Raw genomic sequence first — 14007 nt, 5'->3', positions numbered from 1 at the left:
ACAACAATATATTGTCTTCAAATATAAAATATAGTTCAAAATATATAAAAATCAAAATAGATAAAACAATAATCAAGATTCAAAACCAAAGTAATAATTTAACAACACAACACATTCACAACAAAAATGACATTTACATTATTTTATCTTTTTTTTTATACTTTCAAAGTTCAAATAATATATTGTAACAAAAGAAATAAATATTTAATAAAAGACTAATATGAAGAATAATTGAGAAAAAGATAAGTTTTATATGTAAAATAATAATTTTGAAGAGAGATGTGATATAATGAATGATGACTTATTTATTTGAACATGTTATTTACAAATTATTATAATTCTAGGCCTAATATTATGGCAAGCGGTTTAGGCGGTGGGGTTTGGTGCGGTTCTTGGCCAAAAAAATAACCGAACCGCGTATGCGGTGCGGTTTATGATTAATATTTTTAATCGCAGTTTTTATAAAATATTATGAAAAACGGTATGGTGCAATTCGGTTCGGGCGATTAGTAAAAAAATTTGATCACCCCTACTATAATGTATTAAATTAAGGTAGATTTACCTCATGATGAAATTAAATAAGTTTTTATATATTTTATTAAGTACAGCTTGGATCGAATCGATTAATTTGATTTAAAAACAGATATTTGATTTTGCGAACTCAGGTGTATTTGAGAATGATTCGTGAAACGATATTACAAATCTATATTTGCAGCATCGATTAACTTGGTATATACATAAAATGAAAAGTAATATTTTTTTCATTGTTTATGTTGGATAGGAGATTCGTCTCACAAAATAGTTTTATATAAAATGATCTTATTGGAGCTTTTGTGGTATTTGAAATCCACCTTAGTATGAAGTGGATTGAAATACACTTTAATTGTAATAGAATTTAGGATATAATTATTTGGATACGAAATGTATAAATTTTAAATGGGGATGTATACACAGTATAAATTGTCTCATATATATGGCGTAGGATCTTGTTGTAATCTTTATGAGAATTGAATATCTCTGTAACTCATTTTGGATTCAATTGGATGATTATCATAACCTTGGATGTAGGATTGGTCATAATCTGAACCAAGTAAAATTCATGTGTTGATGTTCTATTATTTCCGCATAAATCGTTTTTGCTTTCTTTAGTGGATTATTTGGTACTAGTTATAACAAAGTGGTACTAGAGCTAGGTTTATTTATTGTTGAAGGATCTTGACTTAGTTGTTATGGAGGTGTTAGATCTCTGAGTGAAGTCTTGAGTTGATTCCTTGAGGAAAGTCTACTGGCCAGGGGCAAATATCAATATGTCGATATCAAAATTCGAGGTAAAGAAATGATTTCAATCGATGGAGAGAAAAGATGATGGCTCGTCTGAGAAATTTAAGGCTGGATGATGCTCTCAAGGGTGAATCAAATTTGCCAAACACCATTACAAACAAATGTGAGATCTTAGAGAATGCAAGAAATATTATTGTCCTAAGTTTAAGCGATCAAATCCTCAAGAAAGTTGTGAAGGAGAAATCATGGAATAAGTTAGAACAATTGTATATGACAAAGGCTCTTCCCAATAGAATTTATATGAGTCAACATTTCTATGGATTTAAGATGGATGAGAACAAAAGCATAGATGAAAACATCGATGAATTTACCAAGTTGTTCTCTAATTTTGAGAACATAGAAGTGTTCTGTGAGGCCCGGGGCCGAAGAGGGCGGGGGGTGATCGCCGGTGCCATCAGTTGCACGGACAATAAGCGGCTCTTGGCAGGTTTCTAGGTGGAGGGAACATGAATGAACCGACCCACACGGGAATGAGAGGGATTTCGAGACTGTTCAATGTAATGGACTGTACAGTTGAAAATGGCTTAAAAAGATTTGATTGGTACTACTCATATCACGAAGGTGCATCTTCTTTTCGGTAGCTCATCACATAAGAACTCCAAAGTTAAGCGTGCTTGACTTGAGGCAATTTTGGGATGGGTGACCTCCTGGGAAGTTTCCTAGGGTGCGTGTGAGTGAGGACATAAGCACGCTGGAAAAACCCGTCTTGATACAGTGAGGACAGTCGTCGAATCTGGGGCGTTACAGTTGATATCGGAGCCGACCTCTCTTAGTACGGTGTGGTTCGGGGACGAACCAAGCGGAAGCTGGTGGGCATGTGAGGCCCGGGGCCGAAGAGGGCGGGGGGTGATCGCCGGTGCCATCAGTTGCACGGACAATGAGTGGCTCTTGGCAGGCTTCTAGGTGGAGGTAACATGAATGAACCGACCCACACGGGAATGAGAAGGATTCCGAGACTATACAGTTGAAGAGGGCTTAAAAAGATTTGATTGGTACTACTCATATCACGAAGGTGCATCTTCTTTTCGGTAGCTCATCACATAAGAACTCCAAAGTTAAGCGTGCTTGACTTGGGACAATTTTGGGATGGGTGACCTCCTACGAAGTTTCCTAGGGTGCGTGTGAGTGAGGACATAAGCACGCTGGAAAGACTCGTCTTGATACAGTGAGGACAGTCGTCGAATCTGGGGCGTTACATGTTCAATGATGAAGAAGATCATGCTTTCTGTTGAATTCTTTGCCGAAATAGTACGATCAACAAAGGGATACTCTGAAGTATGGAAGAGGCATTTCACCCTTGAAAAAGTGGTGGGTGTTGCTTACTCGAAGGAATTGGATCTTAGGGTAGCATGAAAACAATATAAATATGTCAGTGAAGGACTAAATGTTAGAGGCAGACAAATATGCTGAAAGAAAGGATTATGGATACGGAGCCAGAAATCAGTCTAGATCTAAATCAAGACCCAAGAAATCTTGATAGATATTTAAGAAATAAGGCCATTTTAGGATAAATTTCCCTCAAAGCAAAGTTAATCAAAAGCAAGATACAAATCCAACAAGTCATGTAGCAAATGTGTTAGAAGGATAAAAATAATCAGAGGTCCTAACAATGTCCACCGATGATCCAAAGGATGAATAGATTACGAACCCTAGTTGTAAACATCATATGTCTCCAAGAAGAGATTGGATCTTGGATTTCAAAGAAGTGAATTCTGGACAAGTCTTGATGGGAAACAATGGATCTTGTAAGATTCATGATATGGGTTCAGTAAAGTCGAGGATGTGGGATGGATCAGTCGAGATTATCAATGAAGTAGGATTCATCCCTTACCTAAATATAAATTTGATCTCTTTAGGAGTACGGGATCAAAAGGGATTTAGCCACAATGCTCAAAATTATACGTTGAAGGTTGTAAAAGGATATTTAGTGTTTATGAAAGGAATTTTAAAAGAATGACTATATGTCTTGCTAGAAAATACCATTTCAATGGAGGCAAACATGGTTGCACCTACCAAGCATACAGAGTTACGGTACAAAAAACTCGGTCATATGAAAATCAAAGGTCTCCATGAAATTAGTAAGCAAGGCCTCTGGACTCAAAGCAGATAAATAGTCTAGAATTTTGGGAGAATTGTGTGCTGGAAAAAGCTCATGAGCTTAAGTTCAACACTCCAGCTCAGAATGCAAAATCAACTCTTGATTATATATACATTCTGATTTATGGGGTTTTTTTAAGGTACCTTTCTTACTCTCTAAATCATGGTATTTTATTTCGTTGATTGATGATTTTTCTAGAAAAGTATGGATCTATTTTATGAAAACGTAGGATGAGGCTTTTAAAAAATTTGTTGAATGGAAAACCTGAATTGAAAATCAAACAAAGAAGAAAATGAAGAGATTGAACTGATAATGGACTAGAATTTTGTAATCAAGAGTTTGACAATTATTGGGAAATCTGGAATTGTTAAGCATAGAACATGCGCACACACACCACAGCAAAATGGTGTGGCAAAACGTATGAATAGAACTATTATGGACAAAGTTATATGCATGTTAAATGAAAGTGGTTTGCGTAGCAAGTTTTGGGCCAAGATACCTAAAAAAATATTGCCTCATAAATAAATCCCCATCTTCTACCATAGATTGCATGGTTCCAGAACACAAGTGGTTCCATGTGAAACCATAATACAAGCACCTCAAAATCTTTGGTTGTGTGGCATATGTTCATGTTAGTCAAGGTAAATTGTATCCTAGAACAAAGAAAGGAATCTAGTATCCCAACGGTGTTAAAAGTTATAAAATATGGTAATTGGATGATCTTAAGTGTATAATCAATATATATGTACTTTTTAATGAAAACGTGTTCTATAAACTAACATGAACTCTTTAGAAATAGCTAGATCTAAACAAGCTGAGCAGAACTTGGAGCCTCGGGTGAAGCCTCAAGTTTGGATAAGTTTTCTCAAGAAGAAACTTCAAGAAATCAAAATGGATGAGGAGGCACTTGCCTTCAATCATAAAATTCCTATGATAATTCGTCAAGAACATGATAAATCAGATTATTTCATTGACATCCTTGAAAATCATAATGGCGAGGAAATTTATGTTAATACTCGGGATAATCGGCAACTTGATGGTTACATACTTTTAAAAGATAGTATCAAGACAAATAAGAACACCACCAAGGTTTGCAAATACAGATTTTATAGCTTTTGCTTTGAATGTGGCCGATCTTGTTGAACTTGAAGAGCCAACCAACTATAACGAAGTTGTAAAGGGTAAATATTGACCAAAATGGAAGAAAGCCATGGAAGAGAAAATTGAGTAATTTGATAAAAATAATATTATTTTTGTTGATAGAGCAAAAGACAAAATGCTATTGGCTGCAAGTGTGTGTTTAAGAGAAAACAAGGAATCCTAGTAGTAAAAGCAACAAGATATAAAGTCAGATTAGTGGCAAAAAGTTTTTTCAAAGTTGAAAGAATAGACTACCATTAAATTTTCTCCCCATTTGTTAAGCACAACTTTATTGGGATCTTGATAAGTGCAAGATTTGCACTTAATTTTTATTAAATTCCATTTTTGAATTATGCTTGTTTCGAACAGAATTATGCGTTTTTGGTTTGTTTTGATTGACTTTTCAGGAATGGAGAAAAAGCGGACACGAAGCCAAGTGAGCCAAGAAAACAAGTGCACAATCAACACACTATCGGACAGAACCTCGCGCGCAGCTGCGCGAGATCACGCGCAGCCACGCGCAATGATATGCGAGATGATCGACAGAGGCGCGCGCGCGGCCGCGCCACTTCACTCGCAACCGCATGCTCACAGAAGCAACAGAAAACCCAAGAGGCGCGCGCGACTGCGCCATATCACGCGCAGCCGCACGCGAGAAGAAAAGCACCAGCGACCAGAGACCAGCCGCAATCGCGCGCGCGGCGTCCAAAAAATCTATATAAAGCCGCATCCTATGTCAGGAAAGGGGTTGGCCGTCTTGGGAAAGAAAGACATGCGATAAGCAGCCGTCATTGGAGAAAAGCACGAGAAATCGAAGCGCATACACGAGACGAAGATTCAGAGTGCGAAGAACAGTCACAAATACGAAGAACAATGGATCCGTGGACGGAGACGACACTTCGGATTTGTTATCTTTTCTTCGCTTTTTATATTCTACTATGTAGCGATGTCTAGAACTACGAATATGTCTTGTTTTCGCTTGGATTTCGTGATGAACTAATTTCCATTCTAGAGAATGATGTAGCTTTGTGGACACGCTGATTTGACGTGGTTATTTTATATGATTGAATCCCATTTCATATTTAATTGTGTTTCTCTGTGTTTATTTCACTGCAATTTACTGGCCATAAATTGCATGTTATCTGATTTATTCTACAACTCGGGAGAGGGACTAGGATTATAGATCATTAGAGACACATCGTTGATTGTTTATATCGTTCGGAAGGCGTATAACTTTAGCGAGGCTTAGGTAAGAACATTGTTTGCATTTATCAATTAAACGTAGATTTTTTATTAGGAATAATTGAATCGAAGTTTGATTGATACAGTTATTCGTCACTTGGGAAAGGGGGAATAAATTAATTAAGTGTTATTGGCAATTAAATAATAGGAATCCAGGAATATAATTTTAACTGGGAATAATTGTCGTGGAAACTTGGTGAAATCATTTCTCTAGCTATTTTCTCTCATTGTTATTTTTCAACTCGGTGATTAGATTAATTATTTGTCATCAATTAGTTCGTTCAAACAAACCAATCCGGTTATTGATTTTTCTAGATAAAGTCTTGACTATTTTAATTACAAGAACTGGTATATATTTTTATACACACACCTCGTGGGATCGACACTTGTGCTCAAAAATACATTTTACTATAACTTGACGTCGTGCGCTTGCGAGCATTCAAGAAATCACACAACAGATCTTATTGACTATCACTGCAATTCATGACTTGGAATTGAAACAATTAGATGTCAATACTGTCTTTTTACATAGCAATCTTGAAAAAAGTATCTTAATGACAGGGTTTTGTGAAAAGAGGGATAAGAGGGAAACGTTTGTCTACTATAAAAATCACTCTATGAACTCAAACAATCTCATAGCGTGATATTGTAGGTTTGATTATTTTTATGCTGAAAAAAGGGTTCCAAATTTGAAGTTTGACAATTGTGTTTATTACTCTAAACTTTCAAACCATTCCTACATATATCTATTCATTTATGTAGATGATATGCTCACTGCATGTACAAAAAAATTGAAGGAAATACAAAATTAAAGGATTTCCTCAATTCTGAATTTTATATGAAGTATCTTGGGCCAGCAAAGTGAATCTTGGGAATGGATATCATAAGGAATAGGAAGTTAAGGACCTTATTTATATCTCAATAAGGGTACATAAAGAAGGTGGTGAATATTTTTGGCATGAAAAATGCAAAGAGTGTAAAAACTCTTATCGATGCTCATTTTAAGCTAAAATATGTCAAATGTGAATAATTTGAATTGGAATCAGTACAAATGAAGTCGATACCTCATTCTAATGTTGTGGGAAGCATAATGTTCTCTATGGTGTCAACAAGACCAGAAATTGCATATAGATCAGACTTAAATAGTATGTTTACGAACATGCCTAATAAATAACATTGGGAGACAATAGAGTGTTTGCTTAGGTATCTAAAGAGGACCATTAAACTGAAACTTATTTATTCTAGAACTGGAAATCTATATGTGAAGTCATAGGATACTGACTCATATTATGCTACAGACCTTGATAAAAAAAAAGTCGCTCTCATGAAATGTTTTTACTGTTGGAAGAAATGTAGTAAGTTGGAAATCAACCCTACAACATTAAGCAGCCTTGTCAACAATCGATGTTGAATACATTTCACTTACTGAAGCAGTAAAAGAAGCATTATGGATAAACGAATTTGTTGGAGAAATAAGATTTGAAAAAAAGTGTGCAACCATTTTCTGTGACTCACAAAGTGCTATACACAAATCCAAGAATGATGTGTTTCATGAAATAATGAATTACATTGACGTGAGGTAGCATTTTGTGAAGGAAATCATTTCAAGGGTGTTAATCAGAATGAAAAAATATTAACACGACTGTTAACCCTGCAGACATGCTAATTAAAGTTATTTCGGAAAATAAACTCAATGATACATTGAATCTACTCAACTTATTTGAATGACTGGCCCGCATGAACATGAGAGGACCGGTTGAAATCACTAAAATTCACATATATGATCCAAAAGATTGGAGAATTGTAAAGACCAAGTTCGACTGTATATGTTAATTGAAGGGCTAAGATTGGGTGTGTCCATTAGTTGTGATCCAATGGTTGAAACCATCTCAATCTTTGCTGCCAAAAGATTAATTAAAACTGATTTGGTTAAGGGATAACTAACTAATTTTTTCATCGATATAGATTTATTTGAAACAGAGCAAAAATGTTTCTTTTTCGATTGGAGAGTTTATCCCTGAATCTTCTTCTTCTTGGTTCATAGAAGTGAGGGTGCATGTACGATAAATTCTCTCATATGGATGGTGTAAGATCTTGGTGTAAGATATCTGAGAATTGAATGTCTTTGTAACTCATTTTATTAGTGGATTCAATTGGGTGATTCACAGAACCTTGGATGTATGATTGGTCACAATCCGAACCAAGTAAAATCTTTCATGGCGTTCCATTATTTCCGCATTAATCAATTGTGCTTTCTTGCGTGAATTTCTGGCAATTAGATATAACAATAGTTTTACTGGTGCACCCATTTTGGGAACATGGTTTGTGAACACAAAATCATTATTAATTATTGATTGCTCCAATACAGATAATCATCGACTGAAATTGTACTCTTCTTGACCAATCTCACTTTTCATGATTGGTTATTAATCACTTATCCGGCGAAGCTCGCAAATTTAAACTCGAGATATTAATTTTGTACTTGAAATTTGTACTAGGTTATCCAATTTTTTTAAAAAACTTATCTAAAATTATGTGGGATAATTAAATATTTGTATACAAGTATCCGAGTAGCTGAGTAGCTCGAAATTTAAGATGAAAATATATCTATATTTCGATTTTTGGAATATATATAAATAAGTAAATATCCAAGAATTAAAATAAGGAGATATTGGATATATAAAATTATGTATATGTGTATTTCGAAATATTGGATGTATAATTTTAAAATCGGGAAATAAAATACAAGATAAATGAATATGAATATATATATATATATATATATACACGCTTTTGGTGTGTACTTCTTTGCGCTTCTAATTTTTTATTTTAAATATTAATACACAAAATCTTAAAAACTAAGTGCGACTTCATTTCTTCTCACCAAATACAATTGTAGGATCGATACTTACCTATAACTCCATCGCGCAATCTCCGCCTTAGGATTGAAAATCATCCACCACTCTGCCACCTGATCTCCGTCGTAGCTGCCTAATCTCCACCGTTCCAAGGTATACCCCGATTATATTTCTCTCTTTTGATTTGTTGGACATATTTATTTTTATTGAATTAGGAAAAAAAACATGGCTGATTTGAAGAACACTTTCCCTGGACTATTTATTATTTTTGATATCATTTTCTCATAAAAGACAGTAGCAAGTAATTATAATGCAATTTGAATGTTTTTTTATTTTTCGATTCTTTTTACGCATTTCTTGTTGTTATGAATTTTCTTAATGCAAATAGTGGATTTAAAAATTAGTCGTTGTTACATGTGGCAATCAAAAGATCTTTTACATACATTTAATAATTTGCTGGTTTTTGGATGTTTTGTTTTTTGCACTTTTATTTTTCAATGGTAATACGCTTTCATTGGTTTTTAGAATGCATTCATGTATTTGACAGCACAAACTTGTTATTTTTTCTTATGGTTTATTATATCTTAGTTTTAAACCCGGCGATTGATGTTAATTTTCAATACAACAATTTTTTTGAATAACTACAATAAAATGCTCATCATATTGTTCTAAATAGTCATATTTCTCAGTAATGGAAAAAAATCATGGTGATGATTAGCTATTCATTCCCCAAGTTGTAGATGATTGAAAACCAAAAATTGGGATAGAATTCGTATCACTAAAGGATGCATTTTCATTCTATAACCATTATGCATGAGTTGTAGGATTTTGCGCAAGAATAAACAACAATAAAAAAAAATAAGATAACAAATAAAGTTGTTTGGAAGAAATTTGTATGCTTTAAAGAAGGTGTACATATGAAATCCAGTCGAATAAACAAGAAAAAGGCGATCAACCGAAAAATGAAAGAGCTCATGGCAAAGTTAGAACTGGATGTAAGTCAAATATTTCAATTATCTAGAAACTAACTGGTCCTAACTCTGTTGTCAGTACATTCATGAAAAGCCATAATCATCCACTCTCGATTCCTTCAAAGGTGTATTTGCTACGCTCACATAGTAATATTTCGACATCAAAGAAAACACTGACTCAACAGTTTCCAAAAGTAAATATGCCATCTTGTCAACAAATGCTATCAATGGAGATAGAGTATGGAGGACCTGAGCACATAGGTTGCACTGAAAGAGATATTAGAAACTTTGAGACGGAATGAACGAAAAGGTATCGATGCTGACATACTGATTGATTTCTTTGTATCTGAGAAAGAAAATAATTCAACTTTTTTCTTTGGTTATGAGACTTATTCACATAACAGATGTAGTAAGCATTTTTGGGCACATCCTGTATCAAGTAGCGCAAACAATCAATTTGGTGATGTTGTAGCGTTTGATACGATGTATAATACCAACAGATATGGTATGATTTTCGCACCATTTGTAGGAGTTAATCATCATTATCAGACAATTGTTTTTTGTTGCGATTTTCTAACTGACGAGAAAACTCAGTCTTTTTTTTGGATGTTTAATGTTCATAGAAGGAATGCCTTAAGGTGCACCAAACTTGATCGTTACTGACCAAGATCCTGCTATGGCGAAGACCATTGCACAAGTTTTGCCTAAGACAGTGCATCAATATTCTTTGTGGCATATATTGAACAAATTCCTAGATAAATTAAACCTTGTGACTTTTCGTGACTACTATCGAAGCATGTGCAGATGCCCTTAGTTGGAAAGTTCATGATTTTATTTTAGCTTCTGTTAGTGTCGCCAAAGTACACGAGGATATATGTACTTCTGGTTGGACTTTTCACTCGAATTGGAATTCTGTCACTGTCTCAGCATTGCAAATTGAGCCTAATCTGACATCTAAAATACGAAAGGCCCAACGAAGCGATGCTCAGATTCAAAAGTCTGAAGAACTTGTATCTGCATGACATCCTTCTGGATTTTAGATTTATTCTGACGGTTTCTTACGACTTAACGGTCGGTTGGTAGTCGCCGATGATTCTGATTTGAAATATGCCCTTCTTTGCGAAGCACATTGTACTAGATATAGTATTCACCCCAGAGGTCGGAAAATATATTTGACATTGATACCTCAATTCTGGTGGAGACGTATGAAGAAAAACATTTCTGAATTTATTTCGAAATGCCTTGTCTGTCAGCAAGTAAAAGCCGAGAGAATGAAATCGGGAGGATTACTCCATAGTCTTGAAATCCCAAAATGAAATTGGGAACATATTGATATGGGCTTTGTGACTCATTTAGCTCGTTCGCCCAAGGGCTGCGATGTTATTTGAGTTATTATCGACCGGCTTTCGAAATCTACACATTTCATTCGGTATGAATTGACTTATCATTATAAGAAAATGGCCCGTTTATATATCGAGAATATAGTAAGACTGCACGGTGTGCCAATCTCGATTGTATCTGATCGTGATCCCAGATTTGCTTCTAAATTCTGGAGTAGTTTACAAAAAAAATTATAGGTACGAGTTTGACTATGAGTACTGCTTATCATCCTCAAACTGATGGCCAAACTGTGCGTACGATTCAAACGTTAGAAGATATGTTACGTGCTGTTGTGATGGATTTTAAAAATGGGATGGCAAGATGCTTTATCATTGGTAGAATTTTCTTATAATAATAGCTTTCAAACGAGTATTAGTATGGCACCGTTTGAAGCCTTATATGAGAAAAGATGTAAGTCACCGTTATTCTGGGATGAAATTGATGAAAGACAACCGACTGGACCTGAAATGATACAGGAAATGAATGATAAGGTTCAGTTGATTTGACAGCGAATGAAAGCTGATCAAGATCGTCAAACGAGTTATGCAAACAAACGAAGACGACCCTTAGAATTCCATAAAAGTGATAAAGTCGATTTGGTATGCGAGAAAAATTATCTCCTCGATATGTTGGTCCATATGAGATCCTCGCTCGAGTTGGGGATCTTTCTTATCGGTTGGCCTTGCCACCAGCTTTATCTGTCATTCACGATGTGCTTCATGTTTCTATGTTGAGGAAGTATGAATCAGATCCATCACATGTGTTAACCTGATGAGGTTGAGCTCGATCCTCCTCTTTCCTATGTTGAACAACCTGTTTGCATTATGGATCGGAAGGAGAAGATATTGCGTAACAAATCGATTCTTTTAGTTCGAGTACAATGAACACGGCATGGTGTGGATTAGTCAACGTGGGAATTGGAAAGCAAGATGCGAGAATCATATCCACATTTATTCGATTCAATTCTATCTGTTCCATTGTATTCAATGTATAATGATACTCATACATTTAATGATTTTAGTTTTGATATGTACTATAACTGGTGATGTATTATATGTTTGCCAATGTTATGTATAGATGAATGCTAAAGATTTCTGGACGAAATCTTTTAAGTGGGGAGAAAAAGAAGGCCCTTAGGCGAAATCCCACATCGCTAAACAACGAGAGAGATGCTGTGCATTTAAATGAGCGTGTAGCAATCCCTTGTATGAGAACCAGAATTTCCAGCAGTAGCTAGCATGTTGCAGCAACTAGAAATGTTTCAGCAGCTATCAAAATTTCAATAGCAACTCATATTTCAGAAGCTGATATTTTTCCAGCAGACATGTATTTTCCAGCAGATTAGAATCCAGCAGCAGACAACAGATAAAATCCAGCAGCAAAAGAGCAAGATTTCCATCAGAGAGTTACTGTCTTACTGATTCAGCTTAGACTTGTAACTGAAGCATTAACATGGATTAAATGTTGTTAATAGCAGATTATGATCATTAATAGGGAGGCTAACAGTCAGAATTTGGCCTATAAATAGCACCATCAAGTCTCTGAATTGGTGTTACACAAATCTTGAGAATATTACTTAAATTTTCGAGCTAAGAGATTGCCTTGTTTGAGCTGTAAGATCCAGTAGCGAGAGCAACAAGATTTCCAGTAGACTTCAACCGAAACTCTAACAAATTACTGTAAGTGGGCTTATGCATAAGTATCTTGAAATCAGTTTGTTAATATCTGTTTTAAAGCACAGTTTCTGTATGTTTGATTTCTGATATCTGATTTTGAAGCACTGAAACTCCCTATTGAACTAATGATAGTAATATATATTCTGAACATTTCTGAATTCTGATTCTGATTCTGGCCTCACCCCTTAGAGGAAAGAACAAATAGGGGACTGATATCAGTTTATCCATGAAATTCACTAACGTGCACAGTGCTTACTAATTCTGATTTCTGTTCTGAAATCTGTGATTTCTGAATTCTAATTTCTGTTCTGAAAATGAGAATTTCTGTATATTATTCGTATTACTGTTTCTGTTAAAAATGGCTTTGAATACTATTAGTTATTCCTACCCCCGCTTATTGAGTGACAACCATATCACTCACCCACCAAAACATCTCAAATAAGAACGATGAAGAAAGGTTAGAAGAAGAGGAGCAGAATCAGTTTTGGGGATGGTGAAGAAGAAGATTGTTATTTTCAGTTTTAGATTATGTTATGTCTGTTTTACATTTCAGCTGTAAAACATTAGTTATTTGAGTTGTAACCGATAATGAATTATTCAGTATTATGAATAAAAGACTGGATTCTGAATTTTGTACTTCTGAGGCATGTTGTTTTCGAATGTAAATTGGAAAGCTACGCCGGTGTCAACCAACCCCTGTCTCGCGGCGTGACACCTTGTGATGTGTTTTAAAGCCGTGAGGACCCAGACCAAAGCGGACAATATCACAAGTAGGCTGGGCCGTGCCACTTGGTATCAGAGCGACTCCGCATGAGTTTGGGATGGTGAGGCAAACCTCAGCAACGACGCTGAGTCCCGAAAAAGGGGGTGAGAAGGCCCTTAGGCGAAATCCCACATCGTTAAACAACGGGAGAGATTATGGACATTTAATTGAGCGTGTAGCAACCCCTTGTGATGCGTTTTAAAGCCGTGAGGCCCCGGGCTAAAGCGGACAATATCACAAGTAGGCTGAGCCGCGACAATATTCAATATCACTATCGATACCTCAATCAACACGTGAAACATAATAAGCCAAATAAACACATAATAAATGACATAAACACATTATTAATCATTTGTACGAGTAACCGACATTACAGATAGAGTGGTGTGCAAGTGTCGATCCTACGATTGTATTGTGGAGGAAATGAAGTCATGCTCTGTTTTCCATATTTTGTGTATTAATACCTAAAATAAAAAAATTGGAAGCCATGTAGGCTCCAGCTTAACGTCGCCCACGGAAGTAAACACCAAAGGTGTGT

Source organism: Primulina eburnea, chromosome 18, assembly GCF_022965805.1.
Source record: "Primulina eburnea isolate SZY01 chromosome 18, ASM2296580v1, whole genome shotgun sequence".
In the NCBI taxonomy this organism is placed as follows: domain Eukaryota; kingdom Viridiplantae; phylum Streptophyta; class Magnoliopsida; order Lamiales; family Gesneriaceae; genus Primulina; species Primulina eburnea.
The sequence above is the reverse complement of the archived record's forward strand: the minus strand, read 5'-3'. Positions refer to the sequence as shown.